This window comes from Mustela erminea, chromosome 12 (assembly GCF_009829155.1).
Source record: "Mustela erminea isolate mMusErm1 chromosome 12, mMusErm1.Pri, whole genome shotgun sequence".
NCBI lineage: Eukaryota > Metazoa > Chordata > Mammalia > Carnivora > Mustelidae > Mustela > Mustela erminea.
The window spans coordinates 64,856,892-64,880,455 of NC_045625.1; the positions used below are offsets into that span (position 1 = coordinate 64,856,892).

The 23,564-nt window shown below is 39.6% G+C and overlaps 1 protein-coding gene across 12 annotated transcripts in view; it reads right to left on the reverse strand.

The window, feature by feature from the left end:
* AOPEP (aminopeptidase O (putative)) overlaps positions 1 to 23,314 on the reverse strand; it is a 332,560-nt gene extending 309,246 nt beyond the window's left edge. For 5 of the 12 annotated variants that reach the window (XR_004277711.1, XM_032308872.1, XM_032308870.1 and 2 more), the window contains exon 1: positions 23,215 to 23,314. The gene's annotated coding sequence lies outside the window, so the exon portion shown is untranslated. The remainder of the gene's footprint in view (positions 1 to 23,214) is intronic. The other 7 variants (XM_032308869.1, XM_032308867.1, XM_032308868.1 and 4 more) reach the window with 2 other exon arrangements.
* Positions 23,315 to 23,564: the final 250 nt, after the last annotated feature.

A 23,564-nucleotide genomic window follows, 5' to 3' on the forward strand; every position in this document is an offset into this window, starting at 1 on the left:
GTTACTATCAACAGGGATAAACCATGTTGGTATCGTTATCCCCTGATATGATTCCATCAATGAGAAAGGCAGCTTACCTCTGTAGTATTCTTCCCCAAATCCATAACCTCAGTTTAAGGTTTAGAAAACATCTGACAAATCCACACTGAAGGACATTCTAAAAAATATTTGGCCAGTACTCTTCAAAAATGTCAAGTCAATGAAAAGCGAGTAAAATCTGAAGAACTGTTATAGATTGAGGGAGACTTGGGGGTATGATAAAATGTAATGTGGTATCGTAGACTCGATCCTAAAACGGAAAAAAGGGGGGTGGCACTAGTGGAAAAACTGTTCTTAGCAGCATTTTGCCAATTTACTTCTATAACTTCACAAATATGCCATGATTATGTAAATGCTAATATTGGGGGAGGCTGGGTCATACATATATGGGAACTCCATACTACCTTTGCAAATTTCTTGGTAAATCTGAACATATTGGAAAATAAACTACTTATTTTTAAAATCGCTAAGATTTTTCAAACGTGAGAGATACAAATGTAAAGATTCAAACTCTGAGAACAAACCCAAACAAGATAGGAAACCACACCTAGGTACAACAGTCAAACTGCTAAAAACCAAAAATAAGGATAAAAACCTGAAAATAGCCAGTACAAAATAACATTACATGCAGGAAGAAAAAGATACAAATAACAGCTGGATTCTCATCAGAATAACACATAATTTCTCATCAGAAATAATGGAGGCCCAGAAAATAATGGAATGGTTATCTTTTAAGTGTTAAGTGAATTTGGGGGAGCACATTGGCCTCAAATATATTAGTCCTAAGATATTACTTATTTTATAATAATTTGCTATAAAGTCTCCTTATTTTTGTACTTAGTAAAACAGCAGCTGCTTAAATTCTCCAAATTTCTGAATGAGCAGGGCCTGAAGTAATTTCCACTTGATTCAAAATTGGTATTTCCTCTTATTTATTTTTAAATTTTTATTTCTATTTCAAAACAAATACAAACTCAAAAAGATTAACACTCTCCAAAATAACTGGTTCTTTCCCTACTCAGCAGAAATCCTCATGACTCGTGGACCCACTGACATAGCACGGAACAGGTTTTCTACTCAAAGGTTTGAGTGATTATCAAACTGGCCCCTCAGAACTTTTCTTTCAGCTCATTTTTATATGTCAATAATTTCATAGAAATGGTTCACCAGTGTCTGAAACAGGTAACAGACAAGGATGAAGTTATTTTTAAACAGCAGAAACAAGCCAATCAGATAATCACCTTTATCTCTGCTACAGTTTTGATCTTTGAGTTTAGGCTATGCCAACATGCCTTCATTTTATTGGTTTCTAGCATTTTAACTTTTGTTCATTTCTTTTTATTTTTGTTCTACTTTGAATAAAAATGCAACATTAAGCTATATGTTTTAACTGAACAGGTACCAGAATATTCAGTTTAAATTCCCTCTGGAACCCTAATTCTAACAGCCTGCACTGCCCCCCCTTAGTACAAATATATGCTACAATAGGGTCTTTCATTGCAAAACTCATACCTGCGAGGCAATGTCATTTATCATTGAGTAAATAATGCAAGATAACATACTGAAAGGGGGATTTTGCTGTAGTCCCTTAAATATAAATAAAAATATGTAGCACTTTGCAGGATTACCACATGTGGTATGATACTAACTTAAATACCAATCTTTAAGCCAAACTGTAAATAAGATAAACTGTAGCCTCTGGTCTTGCTTTAAATAGCCTCTCTTTTCTTTAAAATGTACAGCTTTCATGAAGCATAGACGGGTAACTGCATATAATTTGTGATCACGTAATGAAAGAACTATTGTGATATGTATATGCAGGGGAAAAAAAAAAACACACAACAACTGGAGTTAATGTTGTTGTGGGAATTACAGAAAGTGCTTGTGATGAGGATCAGGGCAATGAAGCCAAGTCAGAACCCCAGAGTAAAAGGCCTTTTCCGGATAAAGAAAGCAAATCACTATCAGCTGTGGCTTGATTTATATATTATAACCAGTCAAGGGCGGAGGTGAAGGGGGGGACAGGTCTAAAATGTGAAAACTGCAAACAAAAACTGATTTTACTCACATCAGTATATGACTAGCCTGAATTATGCTTGAACGTGATGTGATATGATGGAATTCAGCCTCCCTGATGGCAGCTTGTGTTTATTCTGGCTCTTCTGATCCCATCTCAGCATCCAGATGCCATTCTTCTTTGGTGCCTAATGTGTTTATGCTCCCATTATCAGCAGGCATTGGGTTGCAAAGATCAGATTGGAAGTGATTTCACTCTATTTTCAAAGAGAAAAGAATTTATCCCTTTGATTGCTACTTGCTTGCAAAGTAGAGCTTGTTTCAGTTTTCTAAAGAGTGCCACTTAAACTAAATTATAGCAGAGTGATCGCAAAAGGATTCCTGGGAGAATGCATTACAGTTATAGAAAACAGGAAATTTCACTTTTCTACCCCTTTCTCAAGAAGTCATTCTTGTCCCCATGGCAGCTGACCAGTGAAGGCACTGGAAAGGTTATTTACTTGGTGAACTACAGGTCTGATTCCTCCTTAAATGTGTCTTCATCAACACTGTTTTGCTTCCTGGCATTCTCAACAATTAAAGGTTCATAAACTAGGGGCGCCTGGGTGGCTCACATATGCCTTCAGCTCAGGTCATTGTGGGATAGAGCCCGGCCTCAGTGTCTGCTCAGCAGGGAGCCTGCTTCTCCCTCTCCCATACGCCCCATGCCCCCTCCCCAAATTGTGTTCCCTCTCTCGTTGTGTCTCTGTCAAATATATAAATAAAATATTTTTTAAAAAAAGGTTTCATAAACTAGAAAACAACGTATCTGTATCAAAACCATTTAATATGTCAATAGAGCACAAGAAAGAACTCAACCACTGTAACACAGCCCGCTGTGGGTACACCTCTCCAGAAGATTTGTCCTTATGGATTCCCTTTATTCTCCCCTCTTTGCCATCTTGTTTAAGGCACAAGACCTACTAACTAACAACTCTCCATTATCCAGAGGCAAATAACTTGATTTATCAGTTTTATGAAAAACTAAAAGCTAGTGAAAACATCTGTTAGATACTTTATCTAGAAGAAGAAATAATTGATACTTATTGAGGGCTTAATTATGTATCTGAAACTCTCCTAATCCCTGGCAATGTTTTTTATTCTTACTGTCTCCTTTAACAGATAAGAAAATGATATTCAGAGATGCTAAGTATACAAGATTACCAAGTTTTTTTTTAAGATGTTATTTATTTGAGAGAGAGAAAGCATTTGCACAAGCAGGGGAAGAGGCAGAAAGAAAGGAAGAAAGGGAAAGGTAGCTGAGCAGAGAGCCCAATGCAAGGCTTGATCCCGGGACCCCAAGATCATGATCTGAGCCAAAGGCAGATGCTTAACCAACTGAGCCACCCAGGTGCCCTTCAAGGTTACTAAGATTTGAATTCAAGTAGCTCTACTGAAGAGTGTTCTTAACTATTATCTTATGGCCTCTACTGCATGGCAAACCTACAGAGTAACCAAAACATGCTGCCTTGTATCAATGACGTGTGGAAAACCAGAGGCCCATCACAGACAAGAGCAAAGGTGAAGGGGTAACGGGGGCTGGGGTCAGGACTGTGGAGGGAGAATAATCCAGTCAGGGAAGGGACAAACGGGCACAAACAAGAGACACTACCTCTCTACCCAGCTCTTCTCCCATTCTAATACTTAGAAGACCGTACTCAATGAAAATGAGAAATTAGTTAACAGAGGATTTTGACAGGAGGTTTTTTTTTTGAAGACATTTTCTTTTAAAGATTTTATTTATTTATTTGACAGAGAGACATCACAAGTAGGCAGAGAGGCAGGCAGAGAGAGAGAGAGGAGGAAGCAGGCTCCCTGCTGAGCAGAGAGCCCGATGCGGGACTCGATCCCAGGACCCTGAGATCATGACCTGAGCCGAAGGCAGCGGCTTAACCCACTGAGCCACCCAGGCACCCTTGACAGGAGTTTTGAGAGACATTTCAAATTTTACTAAGTTTAGAGTAACTAAAACATCATACTTGTATTCTTTTCATACTTTAAATAACGATTGTTTTTAAATGTAAGATGTTTAATTAAATTTTATCTTAAGTCCATTTATTACCATAGTTTTATTCTTCTTATAACCACGATTGGGGATGATATGACCTCCCTATTCTCCCCCCATTACTCTGCAGTACTGGTATTTACTGAGTGTTGATTAGAGTAAGAAGCTCAATCTCCCAGGCTGGGCGTCATTTCACCGATGGTCTTACTAGGGCTTCCAAGTCCCTGCCAAATGAACTCGGACCACATCAGTGCTCCACCCCAGTAATACCCCGTCATTCATTTTCCTGTTTTGAATCCACTGAGATTTCCAAATTCTCATCCATCTCCCCTACTAACCAGCGTCTGCTACCTCCCAGCAGTTACCAGGGTCACGGCACCATTCCTCTTCAGGCAGTGCCCATTCGCACCCCCCAGGTTCCCTCCATGCGTCTGTTCTCCACTCCTCCTGCCATGGACCACTGCCACCTCCTCCTTCCTTCCCATGTCTATGTCCCCACTTCCCAGCTGACAGGAGCCTTTAAAGCTACTCAGGTTCTCCTATAGCAAAAACAAAAAAACCAAAAATCCAATAACAGCAAAATGTGCTTTCCTGTCCTTGGCCCAATAGCTACCATTCCAGCTTTTGCCTTTGTTTTGCTATCAAACTTTTCCAGCCAACAGTTCATACCCTCTTCTATTTTATGATCACACATTTCTTACAACAGTTGAAATCTGGTATGTGACCATACCACTTCACTAGAAGTTTATTTTTAAACATCCACAGTGACTTCCTTCTTGCCAAATCTAGCTTGACCTCAGTTCTTTTCCTTGACTCTCTGTGGCATCTGTCACTACTAATCTCCCATCACCTGTGATGATTCCTGGGAGACTGTACAGTCTATACCACCTCTTAGCTATCTGCCCCCAAACAATGGACGTTCCCCCAAAGCCCAGTCCTGGGCATCTTCTCATTTTGGAGTCTGTCTTGTGCTCACATGTCCCGTACTCAACTAATCTCCTTATGGAAAGGACTTACCTCCTGACCTCCATCAGTCCCTGTCGCTTCCAAAGCAATGTGTCTCAAACTCTCTGTGGTGAAGGGCTGGTTATTTTTGACCCTGTTACAGGTCAACACTTTTGTAAAACATAACCAAAACAAACCACAAAAGAAGAAAAGGAAAAAAAATTACAAAATACAAGCTTGATAATTTTATTATCAGATTTAACATAAGCACAAAAAGAATAAACCATTATGAGGGAAAAAAATAATTACTATGGTAGTTTATGAATGATGACTCTTTATTTTTGTCCTTATCTCCTTGTGGACCAACCACAGTGTGTGGTGACACTGGACGGCCGACTCGTCCTCAGGGAGCACAGCTCTGGTGGCCTGCAGAGCATTCAATTGACCCCCTATCACGCCCTAACACACACTGGCTTCCTGATTTCTGTCATGGCAGCATCACTTTCCACTGGGTCTAAATGTTCTGTCTCATCTTGACTCTTCCCACCTTTATAACTCTACCCAATTGTGAACCTTTAAATTGTATTCCTTCAAATTCTTTCTTTTATCCAGCTCTTCTCCACGTTGCCTGCAACAACCTGGATCCAGACGATACTGCCTTCGAAACGAGTCTCCCTTGTGGTGAGCAGTCATTCATGCTATTTACAGATATTTCCAGTTCTTCCTGGGTCTCTAACCCTCAAACATGGGAGGATGGCAATTTCAGAAGCCTGTGATCGCCTAATATTTAACTGCTAGCACATGTCTTTCCCGAGTGCTCGCTCCTCTCTAAAGCAAACAAATATGAAATGGTGGCTAGGTAGCTATTCTATCAGCCTGGGCGCCTCTGAATGATTTTAAGTACAGCCCCCAGGTGAGCTGCGACAGACATGCATCAATAAGCAGGAAACATGCCTTTACTTTTTTAAAGCCACAAAGGTTTTAGAGTTGTTTGTTACTATGCTAACTTAACCTACCCTGACTGAAACACTCTGTACCAAGCCTCTCCTCTCTCCAAAACCATGCTTACCAAGACTGATTCCTGGAAGCACAAATTTAATGTCCTGTCTCTGTTATTTAAAAAAAAAAAAAAAAAAAAAAAAAAAAGGCATTTCAAATGAATGTCTATTGTTTAAAGGAAAATGTAAACTCCTTAGCATTCAAAACTCACCAACTATTTTTTCAGTCTCATCCTACCAGAATAACCTCCCATTTCCTGACTTTTTCAGGCTCACTTCCAGCCACCCACCGGCCCAGGTTCCAGAAAAGGAACATTGCCCCTCTCTCTTCTCTTTAAGTAAAAGTCAATTCTATCCACTGCACCGAACTTTTCTCCACAGTTCTAACAGTGAACACTGAATACTAAGTGCTAGGCTTTGTTCTAAGGACTTCTTGTGTATTAACTCATTTACTCCTCAGCTAACTCTATGAGATGAGGACTATTACTATTAAACTCATTTTACAGATGAGGAAACTAAAACACAGGGATTAAATAACTTGTTCAAAACCACATAGCAAACAAATGATGAAGCCAGATGAGCTCAGCAGTCTGTCCTCTTAACCACTGCCGTCTATGGCTTCTAGAATACTCTGTCTCTCCTTCCACTGAACTTCCACTGCACTCTGTAAATCTTTCTGGCACATAGTCTTGTGCCCTGCGTGAGTAGTCACTATTTTATACGTGCAAGTTTTATCTACTAAGCTAGACTATAAACTCCTAGAGTGCAGGCAGCCAGCTTACTGTTCTTTATATCATTCAATAAGAAAATGCTGCTGAAAGAACCCTTTTGTGATACATACAGCTCCATTGGATAGAATGTCTGTTCACCATGTTTACTTTCTGTTTTGATGATGCTTTGACATCTTGGGGCCTTGCTGATCCCAGACAAGCCCTACCAGGGCCAGCTAATGTACAAATCAGCCAATCCAGAGCTCACACCCTCAACCACCTCCTCTAATTCTCAAACACCAAACCAATATTCCCCCACCCTAATCCCTCCCAGGGCAAGATACCAAGGACTAGGGACCACTGTTATAGCCCAGAGCCCTCCAAAATCACTCAAACTAGCCAGTCCTAGTCTGCATACTTCGCCCTGCCTTGTCATCCCCCAGAAACTACAATAAAGACTCATGCTCATGCTTTCCCCTTGCTCCTTCTGCCTCCCGACCAACCCTGGTGCTTCCTTGCTGGTGTGCCCCCTTCTCTTGGGAACTATAAATAATAAACCTTTCTTTCTTTTTTTTTTTTTTCAAAGATTTTATTTATTTATTTGACAGACAGAGATCACAAGCAGGCAGAGAGGCAGGCAGAGGGAGAGGAAGGGAAGCAGGCTCCCGGCGGAGCAGAGAGTCCCATGCGGGGCTTGATCCCAGTACCCTAGGATCATGACCCAAGCCGAAGGCAGAGGCTAACCCACTGAGCCACCCAGGCGCCCCTAAACTCTTCTTTCAAAGGCAGTTTGTCTCTATGTCTGTCACCTGATTAAAGCAAATCCTGGGTACATATTAAAACAGACTATCACCCTTGCAGGAGGTCCTTGGAAATGCAAACTACCTACTTGGTGTCATGAAGACCATGATGGCTCTTTCTTGATTTCATCATTCTCTACTAGTGTTGGAGAGGACTTTTAGGGTGGATGGGGGGGAGATAAAAGGTGAATCAGAGACAGAATATGGTGAGCTTCGTGTTCAGCACAAGGAAGACAGAAGCCCCAGTTGTTCATTGTCTTTCCGTTACAATTTTAGCAGTTACTGTCTTAGCACAGAAATGGTAACTGTCATTGTAAAAACTCCAAATCTTTAAATGACCCTGCATTTATTAACCTTTTTCTATTTTTTTCCATAAGGATTCACAGTAAAATCCTGAATCCCAAAAGGGTCTGAAGATAACCACGGGGACAACAAGGAAAGGTAAAAGCTAAAGCAAGTGTAGCCAATTTGCAGCCAGTTTTGGGAAAAATAACATCCCAGGAAAGGACTGGGTGGAGAGGAGAGAAAACCAGGATAAGCCCTGGAAATCTGTCACCAGGAAAAGAGCATGAAGATCCTATCTAGATTTGAGAAGCAGTGTCAGGAACAAAAACCAAGGTGTTTTGTAATACTCTCTCTCCTGGACAAGGAGAGAATAAAGGTAAGCAGTATGAATAAATGTTTAAAAAACACTAGTTGAATGGATGCCTCAATCATAGAAAATTGAATATAGTTTTATGACACTCATGAAGACTTAGATATAATACACTCTGTCATCCTATTAACTTAAACTCTTTTTTCATGTCCTTTACTGTATCTCCCCTGAGACAAATATACTGTTTTTCTCCTATAGCATAAGGTGGTACAATTTTTCAAAGTGCTCTGACATTCCAGTGCTTCTGTGGAATAACTGCGCATTTAGCCATGAACTTCTGAAAAAATGCCAGAGAAACACCCATTCCACAAACATTCCACGTTTCAGAGGTTCCGGGAACAAAGTGTGGAAGAGATCCAGACTATGGCCAGCCAGGAAAATGCCATTCACCCCAAACCTCCCTAAAATGTGCTGGTCCCAAGCAAGCATCATGAACCTAAAATGCCTTAGAGAGAGCAGGGAGACCAGAGTCTTTCCCCTTTGGAGATTCAGTCAATTCAGAACTCCTCTGGACTACTGAGAAATCTTCGAGAAAGTACTGGACCTTTATACACTAGGAGCAATAATTAGCAACCATGAGCAATAATTAGCAATAGCATCTGACATCTATTGGGTGCTTGTTATGAGACAGGCAAGGCACATTCAGTACATTTCATTTACTCCTCACTACCCAATGAGGTAGGTCTATCATCTCCATTTTACAGATGAATAAATTAAAGCCTAGAGAGATTAAGATGCTTCTCCAAGTTCATAGTTATTAGATGGCAGAATCTGATTATCTGATATTTGATATAATGATTTGATATTATCATTAGATTATATTAGATATATTACTATCTAATAATATATTATATATTATAATAATTATATATTATGATATTTGATATATTGATTAGATTCATGGGCTCTGCCTCCAGACCCTAGAGTCAGCACTACAGTCTACTGCTTCAGGTACAGGCCAAGCCTAGATAAAAAATGCTCATTTAAAGCACAGCAAAGTGCATTATATTCAAAATCATAAGTTGAATGAGACCAGCAACACTGAAAAAGCTCAAGAACTACCCCTGCATCCCCATACGAACATGGACACCCAACATCACCAGTCTTCCCCACCACTCTTAAACAACACCATATTCTGCTGCTACTATTTTACAGGTCCCTGCATTTTAAGGAGTGGCAAAACCTTCCACATACACCAAATGGAAGGTAAATTTAAATCCTGACCTAGAGGTGCCTGGGTGGCTCAGTGGGTTAAAGCCTCTGCCTTCGGCTCAGGTCATCATCCCAGGGTGCTGGAATCGAGACCTGCATCGGGCTCTCTGCTCAGCGGGGAGCCTGCTTCCCTCTCTCTCTCTGCCTGCCTCTCTGCCTGCTTGTGGTCTCTCTCTGTCAAATAAATAAATAAAATCTTAAGAAAAAAAAATCCGGGCGCCTGGGTGGCTCAGTGGGTTAAGCCGCTGCCTTCGGCTCAGGTCATGATCTCAGGGTCCTGGGATCGAGTCCTGCATCGGGCTCTCTGCTCAGCAGGGAGCCTGCTTCCTCCTCTCTCTCTCTCTGCCTGCCTCTATGCCTACTTGTGATCTCTGTCAAATAAATAAATAAAATCTTTAAAAAAAAAAAAAATCCTGACCTAATAAAACCACATTATACTAAACAACACTACATTTTTTATTCTATGTGTTTAAGATAAGGTCGTATATTCACATAATAATATAACATGCCACATATCCTTGAGTAGGCAAGATACTCTCCAGAAATCATTCTTACCCTCAGACACTGGACAAGACATTCCCAGAACTGGAAGATGGTGGAAAGGTGTATGAGGACGGAAAATTAGAACACAAACTCCTGTTTTAGGCCTCCTCAGCTGGCAGGAGTACCAGCCCTGATGACAGATGCTTCTTTCACCCAAACTCTCCAGAACAAGACAAGCTCTGGGTGTCTGGGAGAGCCATAATGACACACTTGCCAGAGTCTTCTCTCCCAACCTCAGTTCTTTCACCTGATTCTCACAGAACAAAGTTTCTAGAACCTTCATTATCTCAGTTCACACTCAAATTCACCAACTGTCCTCACTGCAGAATTTGATACAATGTTGAAATCAGGTATGACTTCAGCAGATGCAAAAGGTAGGGTTATTACTCTATGAAGTGCTTTGCACACCACAGGCCCAAGAAAAGTAAGTACTGTACACTTTTGTGGATATAATTCAGTCAATACAACCTTTAAAAATAAAAAGAACTGACTTGATAGTTAATATTTAAAGATGAGGGTTTAATCAGACCACCCAGGAATTTTTGTGCTGGGATAAAAGTTAACAAAACTTTTCAAACACCATTAAGAGAATATAATTTATTATTGTCTATAAATATTCATATACCGGAAACAGGATCTAGATTAATAGAGCTGGGTTACAGAGTTCAGTTGGGTAAAAATAAAGAAATCGGAAAAGAAAATATAGACAAAAACATCAGCTTTTTCAGTAAGATTTCCTCTTCTAAAATTGTTGAAAAACACCATTTTTAAACAGAAGCTATTTTGAAAATTCAGTCCTTAAAGAGGTATTATGAAAATAATTTCTTTATTAATAAATGTTCTACTATGGAAAAATAGTCACTGCTCCAGCTCACAGGAAAACATATTTTACCAGCAAAAAAATAGACTCCTTGAATCCATGATAACAAAGTATTCAAAATCCAGTTCCCACTCACTGCATGAGTCTCCTCTATAACACACCCAGAAAGTCATCCAGTAATGGCTTCAAAGACCCCAGGTATTTTCAAGTATTGTTTAAGAAAAAAACAAAATAAAAAATGAAAGAAAAAGAAAGAAAGAAAAAAAAAACGCAAAACCACCCAAATGTCCATCAAATGCTGAATGGACAAATAAAATGTGATCTATTCATACAATGGAATATTATAGTCATGAAAAGGAATGAAGCATGCTCTATGCTGTAATGTGGATGAACCTTGCAGACATCATGATAATTGAAAGGAAGATACAAAAGGCCACATAGTATACCATTCCATTTATATAAAATGTCCACAGTAGACAAACCCACAGGGACAAAGGTGGTTGCCAGGGGCTGAGGAAAGGGTAGAATGGGGAGTGACTGCCCATGGCTCGTCTTGGAGTGATCATACCCAAAAATTAGACACAAGAGATGGCTGCTCAACTCTGAATATACTAAAAACCACTGAATTATACAGTTTTAAAGAGTGAGTTTTATGGTACATAAATTTTTATCTCAATAAAGCTATTTATTAAGTAGGCTCTGCACCTAACATGGGGCGTGAACTCACAACCCGGAGATTAAAAGTCACATGCTCTACTGACTGAGCCAGCCTCATGCCCCAAAGCTATTACTTTCAAAAGGGGCAAAAATAAATAAATAAATAAATAAATAAAAATAAAGAACACCAAACCATTTAAACAAAGCTTTACAGTGGTTTTCTTACCCATGTCCTACAGAGGATAGAAAATCTCACATAATTTACAACAAAAGATTCAGTAAAAACATATTAGCAAGAAAAAAAAAACATATTAGCAAGGATTATTTTAACTTCGTTTTTTTGTTTTGTTTTGTTTTGTTTTTGAGAGAGAAAGTGAGAGAGAGCACGAGAGAGGAGAGGGTCAGAGGGAGAAGCAGACTCCCCGGTGAGCAGAGAGCCCAATGTGGGACTCAATACTAGGACTCCGGGATCATGATCTGAGCCAAAGGCAGTCGCAGGTACCCAAGCTTAGTGTTTTAAAAGGGCTATTTAAAAGAGATGCACTCGATATGAATAGGAATTTTTAGTTAAAGAACTATGCTATGCCAAGTACACATCTTCCAATGTGGCAAGGCATTTCAACCTTAGAATTTACTTTGTATATTATTTTTTTCTTTTTTAATTTTTATTTAAATTCAATTAGCCCACATACAGTACACCATTAGTTTCAGATATAGTGTTCAATAATTTATCAGTCTCATATAACACCCAATGCTCATCACATCATGTGCCCTCCTTAACCCCCTCACCCAATTACCCCATTCTCCCACCCACCTCTTGTGTATTATTTTATTTATTTATTTATTTATTTGACAGAGAGAGAGAGAGACAGAGAGAGAGAGAGACAATGAAAGCAGGAACACAAGCATGGGGAGTGCAAGAGGGAGAAACAGGCTTCCGCCTAGCGGGGAGTCCGATGTGGGACTCGATCCCAGGACCCTGGGATCATGACCTAAGCCGAAGGCAGATGTTTAACAACTAAGCCACCCAGGCACCCTCTTGTATATTATTTTAAAGACTATTTCAAAAAGTGTAAGCCCCGAGTTAGCTCGCAAACTTCAGTCATATATGTACCACCGTATTTTTGCCATCCTCATACCATCATCTTACTATTTATTAAATACTTTTTCTTTAATCCACTTGACCATTGCCTCACCTTTTATAAAATCCATGAAAACATGAGTTTGAATGGCTAATTTGCATTTCCCCACATACATTAAAAGAGATACATAACTATTAAAATTCAAAGATGCTTACCCATGTACCATTTTAAATTATCTTGTATACAAATCCAGAAAACACTGGTTTAAAAAAAACAGCTGAGCCTGTTAACATATCTATAGCTACACTTTAAAAAATGATAAGGAAGGAAATCAGAATGTTCAGAAAGCCACTTTACAGTAAAAATTTAGGACTATCCTACTCTATAAAAGTCCATTAGCAGTGGGAACCACAAGGCTGGCATTCAGCCAAGAAAAGGTATTTGAGAGTAATACTGGAATGGAGGGTAGAGAAAATGACAGGCAATAGGTCTCCATAAGGGAAGCAGCTGAAAGAACAAGGATGCTAGGTCTTCTCTACAAGTTCTTGGGCATGGATTGGTACAGTTCAGGTGCTACTGCCATGCTCTGCTTGTCAAACAGAGCTGAACTTGGCTGACAGCCAACTGCCTAATGGACAGGTGGGGAAGGCTTTTGATTGACCTTGCTTCCTTCCTGCCAACACCAGTACTGAAAGCCAGCAAAAGGGCCCACTTCTAAAGTAGTACTCTGGGGTAGAGAGGTTCTGGGCTCTACCACACCTGTTCGTCCCATCTAAAAAGAAATACGGGTTAGATTTCATTTTAAAATTTTAGTACTATGGATGCTTTGAAACAGCTTCTTAAGAGCAGCTTACCCCCATTCCTGATGTAGAATGTCATGATACAACTCCCCCACACCTCTCCACAAAACCACACTGTAGACACTGAAATATTTAATCACTTTTTTTTAACTTCCTTTTCTCATTGCAAAGGGGACTACCTCTTTTTGTAGTTATCCATCCTAAATAGGTGAAACAATTACATGCCACTGCCTTTATTCTTATCCATTCCAAGAAGCCCTAGCTGAATCCTGGATAGTGAGGCATAGAGAAAGACAGTAAGGAGAGGCTCTCTCCAAAGACAACTGGGGGGGGGAAAGGAAAGGGAGAGAGAGAGAGAAATGCTTCTTGCCCCAATTCCTGGTCTTGAATCATTTTCTTGGATGCCAGATAAAATAACTTTTTATATCATTCTATGCAGGAAAAAAAATCTTAAATCATTTTAGACAAATCTCTGCCATCCTCTCAGAGTGAACTTAGGGTATTAGCCTGTAGGCTCACTGACAGTATTTTCTTAACACTCTTGATGCCTTATGGGCTTCTAGCACATGGCTTGGAGAATGAAAAGATATACTTTTCCAATATTTTCTCAAGTTAATTCATTCCTTTTCCGTGTGAAGTTTTAATATGCAGCCCCATAAATGTAAACGTAGGCTTCATTAGGATTATTCAGGAAACATGAATTACAGAACAACAAATTTTTAAATCTGACTGGTTTTGTGTTATAACGTTACACTGTCAAACTGGTCTTTCAGGGGCATTTGTAAATAAACAAATGAATAAACAAAGAAATAAACAGGAGAGACTAGACAAACTTCTTATGTGAAAGAAGAAGAATACTCATGAGTTCTAGAATTTTACCCCAAGCATCTCTGTACACTTTCCCAGTGGGTATTAAACATGCAGATAGCTTCAGTACTAGCAATTAAAAGATTCATATCTGTGAGTATCTTCAGAAACTTGGGAAAACATCTGTATTTCAGAACTCCCCAAGGATAAAACTGTGTTTTATCCAAAAAGTGTTTCTTAAAATGTGGTCTGAAGATCATGTGCCTGAGAATGAAACGGTGAGGGGCAGGCTAATGAGAGTGGTGCTTGCTAAAAATACAGATTCTTGGGAGCACCTGGGTGGTTCAGTCAGGTAAGCATCAAACTCTTGATTTCAGTTCTGGTCATGACCTCAGGGTCACTGGATCAAGCCCTATGTTAGGCTCCTCGCTGGGTATGGAGCCTGCTTAAGATTCTCTCTCTCCCCCTCTCCCTCCACTCCTTCTCCTCAAAAAAAAAAAAAAAAAAAAAAAAAAGTCTAATAAAAAAAGTACAGATTCTTGGACACTGTGTCAGATGTTTTAAATCAGAGTCTCAAGGGACAGGGGCCAATAATCCACATCTTAAATAAGATGTCTAGGCAATTCTACTTTAATGTTTCTGATCCATTTAGCTACTTGAACTCTTGCTATCAAAAAGCCATGAAAATAGGATTCTCACAGGTCACTGCCTACACAAAGTACAAAAAGGAAATCAAGGGATAAATATTTAAAATGAAAAAGGAAGCAAAATGAAAAGTTGTCTTCTACTGCGGTCTGGAAGAATTTAGATTCCAGCGTGAACTGCATCCATGAACAGGGAATATACTCCACGAACAAGCTTGTTAGATCTTTAGTGTAGGTACCCACATCTCTTCTGCCCTTCAACTAGAAAACACAACTTGAAAAGCATACTCTGTAAAAAGAACTTCATCCCTAATAAAGATTAAAGGATGTTCCAGTATGCAATATAGTTTTCACTCATTCTTTCTCAACACTGTGACTTTGACACCACAATTAGGCAAAGTGGTTCTGAACCACTTTGAGTTGCCTGAAACAGTGGTTTTCAAACTTGAAATGAATCATCTGAAGATCCTCTTAAAATACCAACTAGTGGCCTCCAAGAATTTGCATTTCTAACAAGCTCCAGGTGATACTAACACTGCTGGTAGCAACTAGACTTTAAGAACCAGTGGTTTAAGCTAACTCTGGTCTCCTCACAACCAGCATTATTTAGGATTCACTGTGAAGTTCAATGAGGCTGGAAGAAGGAAAAAAAAAAAAAAAAAGCCTCCATCTGGCAAACTCTCTAACCATTTTCTACAGGGCTTCTTGTGTAGGGCTCAGCTCAGTTTCTTCAAGAAATTCCCATCATTCAAAACTTGCAGTACAGGTGAAAAACTTGTCCTTTCTTGCCAACTGCAGAGATGAACCTTTCCCATCCCTCTCCTAATTCCTGACCTCTGTGTGAACCTATAGCCCCCAATCCTACCCTGCATGGATAACCTTTCTATCCTCTATAGGAAACCATACTTCCTATAGCAGGAAAGCTGTAGGAAGGGCAAGAGGTCCCTCTGTTCCTGTCTTAGGAAACTGCATTTCCTTTAGCCAGAAATCAAGACAGGCTCCCTCCATTTAGTGATTTATTTGGTGACTGTCACAGGGCTATAGCTATTGACAACTCTCATGAGGAGTACTGTGTCTAAAGGTAACATTAGATTCAATAGAAATACTGACAACTTCAGATCTCATAATTTACATTCTGGTCCTCCATGGGAATAAATATATAACAGATTTCTCCATTGAGAGATAGGTCTGGAATTTACACACTACAAATGGGTGCCCCACTCCCTATAAATAGCTTTCAAATCCATGCCATTAGATTTAAAATATACTCTAGCATCAGGTTCTAAGTGGTGAACTGAACATGCATGCAGTTATTCCTTCCAAGAAAAGAGATTTAAAGTAATTCCCAGAAATTGAATAGTATTTGGGAGCAAGATAAAAAATGCATTTGATATAGCTTCAGTATCTTTAGAAGATCTTCACAGTCTCCATTACCTTTTCAACTTGAATACACAACTGAACATAGGTAATTGGGACCCATGTTAAAATTAATTAGAAGATTAAAAAGTAAGGTTAAACAGTTTATTTTTCTTTGAGACTTTCCTATATACACTTAAGGAAACAGAATAAACCTGGCAAATGATACAGAACAACACCAACAGGGAAATGTGTTTTTAAAGTGTTAGCCATAAGCTGGTTAAATGTTGCAAATACTGCATAACATTAACGATTTACCAAGAAGTGTGAAAAACATGACTTCCTTAAATTATTGTAAGAACATGACGAAACACAACATAATCATTGTATTTCCAAAACCTAAAACACTCTCTTTATTAAAAAAGTCTTTAGCCATGTTCACAATCAGAATGATTTGTCACGAACAACAGCCAAAGTCCTTGGGCACACCTGTGCTCCAATGTGACCCCTAAAGAATCCTGTATCTGTCCACATACTGAGTGTGGTTGCAGACTGAGCACAAAAATCGTTTAGTGTCATTTGCCACTAGAGAACAATGGATGGGATGGATGCGATTGCTTTTTAAAGCATAGCTTCTGTGACAATATGTTGTCTTTTGGCATGCCTTTGGTAGGATGAAAGTCCGTCTTTGCGGTTTGGTGAGAACAATTCATTTCTCCTTTGAGGTGCTAGATCATATACACCAAGACAGATCAAATCCTTATGAAAAAATGGTCATCACTTTTTACTGAGGTAACCAATTAATCTTTTTCTTGGAAATCCTCATATTTAAGTATAGAAATAAAGTAATAAAATATCATTTGTTAATCACCATTGGAGGATTTAGCCATCACAACATATTCCTTAATAAAGCTACTTATTATTCCTTACCAAATATAGTATAACATATTGATCAAATAGATCAGCATCCACAAAAAATAATTCACATAAGAATCAAGTAAAAATGTCAAGGCTTTTAATGCCACCTACTTACTTCCTATTTTGCAATGACAGCACTTGTGATATAATATAAAAACCTACATTAGCTTGTATCTGTAGATTAAGATTTTTTTTTCAATGCTTTATAAAAGAGGTAGGAATTAGTGCCCAGTCTTTCTGGGTGAATAACACAAGGTAAGCACATTAAATAAAGTAAAAAACAAAAAACAAAAAACGTTCCACTGAAGTACGGATTTATTGAACACAGGAGAAAGCAGTCAAAGGCGTATTCTACAAGTATTTATGGTCTGGCTTACCGAGTCCACTGTAATTACTTCTCAATCAACACTGTACATACATATAATTACAGTTTAAAAACAAATACGAAACAATAAGGAACAAAAGAGAAGACAATGGGGCTCGGGGAAAGCAAGGGAAAAGAAGAGCTCGAAGAGGTTGTAAGACTTAAGGATATGTTGACACTTCTGCCAAAATGCAGACTTCATAATGAGATCCCCAAATACAAAAGAAATACCCTGAAAATAGGTCACACAGCACATAACCAGGGCCTTTTGGAACGTATTATATTTAGAGGTAAAGGACCACAAAATCAGATCAAGAGAATATAGAAAAAGAAACAAAAAAGAACTTCTCACCTAAAAAAAAAAAAGTACTAGAAAAACTAAACTGGATAAATTCCACACCTTTAAAACATTACAGAAGGGAGGTACAAGATCTGGGAATTGATAACGTTAGAAAAAGAGCTGAGAAACACTGAATGGATAGAGTAAGGAAGCAAGCATTCAGAAAATCTTAGTTCTGTTCTCACTTCAGAAACTCAGGCTGTTCGTCAGCTGCTTCCCCAGCTTGCTCCATCACTATCTACTGGCTATTTTCCCTCTCCCAAAATTACCTACTCAGTGCCAACAACCTTTGCCTTCACTCCACTCAGCAAACTAATGGCCCATTCTTGACATTTTCATTACTTGGAACAGCTCCATCACCGAAATACTTCATTTCCATAATCTAATATCAGAGTATGCCCTCCTGTTCTTCCTACTCTTTCTCTTGCTTACTCACCAACTCTTACTACATTGGAACTCCAGTCCCTCGACTTTTCCATTATCTTCAATGCGTCTGCTCCCTCTGGCCCTAGGGCAGAAGTTCCAGCTGGGGGATGATTTTGCCCCTCAGAGGACATTTCGCAATGTCTGGAGACATTTTTGATGGTCTCCAAGGGAGGGGTTGCTTACTGGCATCTGGTAGGTAGAGGCCAAGGACGGTAAACATCTACCATGCACAGGGCAGCCCCTATGAGGGAGAATTATAATGTTTCTTAAGTTGAGAATCTCTCTGTGGCCTTCTTTGGATAACGTGATTCATTTCTTCAATCACTCAGAACATTTTAACCTCAATTCTCTTGCTCTTTCATCCTTCTGACACCTGTTCTATAAAACCTAACTTTCAACAAATTGAACCACCCAAGTTTTCTACTTCTAAACTCAGTGTACTGAACTCATTAAAACTTAAAAAAAAAAAAAAAAGTTAAATAAATATCACATGACCATGAAAAAGGCAGACACTACATATTCACAGATTCCAACCTCAACAGGACCCCCCGCATTACCAGGCAGGCAACCTTTCGTGTCTCTCTCTAGTTGCCCTCTTAACTCCTGTTCTTTCCCCTCAGTGACTATTCTGAACTTCTACCCCTCCCTTCAATCCTCACCTCACCAAATCAACACTCAATATCAGCAAATTTACCTGCTTAAGAAATCTTGCCACCATCAGACAAGAACTTGCACATATTCCCTCCCCATCCTTAAACTTACCATATCTCTCCCCACCCTTCCTTGAGCCAGCCCTCCCAGGAAGGTGCAGTGGGTATCCTTCCTGTCCCAGCACTCCCTGATCGTGGCCTGTGCTCTATCACCTTCCACTGACATCTGGGACCCTGCTTCACCCATCCCCTAAATTCCTTCTCTCAACTTCTTCCTCTTTCTCAGCCCTTTTCACCTCAGTAATAAGTGATTATTCCAATTTCTTCTTACAGGGAAAAAACACAACTGAACAAAAACCCTTCCTTACTTCCACATCTTTCTCTAACTCTTCTCTCTCCCCACACAGCCAAATTCCTTGCAAGAATTGTCTTCCTTCCCTATCCCTGTCATTCCATCTCCCTCCCAGGCCACTGCACACCCCTCCCATGCCAAGAAAACTCCACAGTGGAAGCAAATGACTCCCTATATATCAACTTCAGCAGATTCTTCCAGTCCTGAATTTCAGAGTATGAACATACATGACCATACCCTCCTTAAAATTCTCTCTTCTTTTGATATTTGTGATACCACTCCATCTCCTCCTACTGATTTGGTGCTTCCTTCTCCCCCTTCCTAGATGCTGATGTGCCCCCCAGCTCTAGCTTCAATTTTTCTAACATGTCAATGAAATCCATCCTCTGGTCACTTTGAACGCATACACTAATCCCAACCTCTTCTAAGTTTTCCTAATGAACAACACCACCATCTTCTCCGGTACCCAGATACCTCAGATTTCTTACTCTCACCCACAAAGGAACAATTGCAAAGCCCTACTGACTTAACCTATGTATCACTTGGATCCATCATATTGGTTCATTCTCTTGGTGACCTAGCCAATTCCGGGCATTTCCTCTCACCTAAAACATATAGAATATTAAGTACCTAAGAGTAAAAAAAGGGAGTCTCCTCTTACAAATAGGATGCTACACAAAAACAATGAGGTATGATTCAAAATAACACAGAATGCTGGATTTCTTTTTTTAAAAATGGATTGTTTGAATATAAGCAAATCATTTAATCATCACAGGCTTCAGATTCCCGACTGCTGAGTGAAGGGTATGAGAGAAATACCTAAGGCCCCTTTGTATCCTCAACATTCATTCTATAGTTCGATTTCTGCCAGACATTACTCAGACAGTTCACACCTCCAAATATGCACCATGCTTGCTACACACACAAAATATCATGAGTGCAAAAGAAATAGGCTGAGATGTCTCTCCTTTGCTGCCAAAACTATCAAGCATATCCCAATTCCCATCAGTTTCAGAAACTAAACCTTCAATTGCAAGTGTCAAAGAAATAAAATGTAAGCAAAGGAAAAAGCCAAGAAAAAAATGAGAGTGAAATTGATTATGTATCTAAAAATGCTATCTCAAGATAATTTCTTCAGGAATCAAACAATACAGAGTAATGAGTTAGCAACAAAATAAATGTGCCATAAACTATTCTGACAGTCAGAAACAGGATTATAAACAAAAAGCTCTTTTTACCCACAGAAAAAGGATGTGGGAATTGTACAATATCTAAAGTCAAACACCAACACGATATGCAATATGAGATCTTAAAATATTTCAGGCCCTGCTTTTTCAAAGACAGGCTCTCAGAGAAAGAGAAAGAAATATGAACTAAGCTGTGAAAATGCAGTTTGAATGTCATTCAAATGTTATCGCCCCAACCAAATGAGAAGCACCTGTCACCCTTTTGACAATTTGAGTTCAGATGTTCTTCCACTGCCAACTAAGCTCGGAAGCAATGTTTTATTTTTAAAACAGTATAAAAAAGAGAGGGTAGAGGAAGAATGTGGCAGGCAAAACAATTTACATGGCAAAATTGATACTGAGCCAAGTGTCAACATCAAACATTGGATAAATCAACTCTGAAGCCACCCAGCCTGGGGTCAGATCCGAATTTCACCACCCACCAGCCTTGTAAATTTAACAATTCAATTAATTTAAGTTCTCTGTGCCTAGTTTCTTCATTTGTAAAAGAGAACGGTGATAGTACCTACTTCACAGGTAAAGTGCTTGGAATAATGTCTGGCACGGTGTAAACAGGTGTAATACCAGGTGATGTTATCATGATTATTATTTTCCTTACTATATTGAGACTAAGTCTTAGGTGAGAAGAACAATCACACTGTAATACAGGCTCAAGCTCCAGTTTAACACTGTTACCAGGTATTTTGTTCACTGTTCAATAACATTATTTCAACTGATATTTCCATCCCCATCCTCTAGAAGTTCACAAATCAAATCACCAAGTTTTAAGTTCATACCATATGAAGTGAGTATACAGAAGCATAATTCAATATGCGTTGGAAGTATAGCATATGCTATATCTATGCAATGGAATGTTATTCAGCCATAAAGAGGAACGAAGCAAAGCAATCTGGGCAGTCAAATACAATAAGAGCTCTGAGAAAATCACTGTATCACGACACAGGACAGTAAGTAATATTTAGAATGACTGCTCTGAGATATAAGAAAAGGTTAAAATATGTCAGTATACTTAGTATTTAAGAAGGCAAGGAATTGTTTAGGGCATTTAAAATTTTTCCATCCAAAACGATCGGTATGATTTTCATTTCTAAAAGGGTAAAACTTTCAACAATACAGAATTACTCATTCCCTGAGGGGTCTAAAAAGGGTTGTACTGAGCAGTCAGTCGTGCTTGCCTCTTATCTCAATCTTAAAGATAAGGATAGTGTGTGTGTGGGTGGGGAGGATCATAAATTAAGCTTTCTGGGTGTTCTAATTCCAGGTATGTAAGAACTTGAGTATACTGAAGATATTACAAATCATTTAGAGTGATCAGTGAATAAACTCATCACTTAGACTGATGAGAGAATAAACTCAGAGAATTATGTGAGACTATTGTGAAAAGCCTAGAATTTGATCATTTATAGTAGAGTTATTTTAAAAAAAAAGAAAGAAAAGGTATAGGCACTGAAGTCATATGCAGACCTGAACTTAAAGCCTCCACCATTCAGTAACTATGAGTTTTTGGCAAGTTATCTTCACATACCTGAGCCTCAGTTTTCTTCTCTGTAAATTGAGGATAAAGATTCCTAACTCACAAGACTGTTGTGTGAGCTAAGAAGAAAACATATGCAAAGTTTCAAACATAATCCCTGAGATACAGAAGATGGTTAACAATGAGTGACTGTTATTCCCTAATCTTACTCTACTTTGTCCCCCTAATATTAGAAGAATCTAATCTTGCCAATTAGCCAGTCATTAGCAGGCTTCTCAAAATTATATGAAGATAGGCTCTATTCAAAAATGGAACACAAAATACAAAAAAATACAAAACCAAACCTTCAATGGACCAAAGATTTCAGAATCCTCCCTTTCCTCCCATATTGATCCTGGTTGGTTTCGTAATAACCCATACCCCTTTATCAACAAGATGAATTTTTATTATTTTTTTGCTGTCTAAACATTCCTAGTGGGGTTCTGCTACCCTGGTTGGTTTTGTAATACCTACGTTCCTTTATCAACAAGATGATTTTTTTTTTTTCTGTCTAAACATTCCTAGTGGGGTTCTGTTGCTTATTTATTTTGACGGCTAACTTTTTGCAAAGGCACTTGTTACCACTACTTGAAAGCCAGGAACAAGGAACATTTTAATGAAATGCTGTAGCAGTTCCATCCATCTCAACAGCTGACTGGATCCCATGTGTATCATTTATTAGTACAATAGATTTTCACATTACTACGCCACTTCCTTACTCAACAAATACATGCGTTAAGAAGCAAAACTCCGCCAGTACGAATGCTCTTTAGGGACACCAAAACTCAAAGCTTGGTGTACGCAGTAAGGATCCTAGGAGCGGGGAAGTAGACAGCTGCGGGGGCAGGGAAGGCGTTGGGTTTCACTCCAACTGGAATTGAAGAGAATCGTAAACTGTATCTCCTTAAACAAGCCTGGATAGGAGTCTTGTGGGGCAAGAACCGGAGAGGGGTGGGCAAAGTGGGCCTGGAGGCAAGAGAGCAAGAAAGAGGCAAATGCAGGCTGAAGAATGGTCTGTGCTACGGGGAAAGGAAAGTCAGTGTCCATCGGCACCGGGAGTGCTGAGGCGGAAAGAAGTGGCCGCTCAGCCGAAGTCCCCAGGACGGGTTCAGCCTCAGCAGTCTGGAGGACTGAGAGGGAAAGGGGACCCCACCGAAGGAAGATGAGGACTTAAGAGGGTTCCCGGTCGCCTTCAATGGGAAACTGCTGTGCTGGCCGCCATCAAGACGCCAGAGAACACGAAAGACATGGACCCAACAGGGAGCGTACGGGTTACCTGTCTTAGCCGCCTGCCCACCGGTCTCCACTTCCGCAGACTCCGGGTTACCAAGGGCTACCCGGGCCGCGCCTAGTGACGTCATCCAAGCGCGCCTGGACCGCCGTCGGTCCGGCCCGCCCCCTCCGGAAGAGCTGGGCGGAGTCTCCCGGGAGAAGTCTGCGCAAACGCGGAGCTGCGGCAGGCGAGCGTGGTCTGACGGGCGCGATTTGGGTTTGCCTTGTAGGATTACCTTTTTACCGGGTTATTTCTAACTGCAAAATCTTATAGGCATTTAAGAAAAAAAAAAAATTACTGAATTAACAATAGTGCACTTTTTATTCGTTATTTTACCCTGTACGTGGTATATA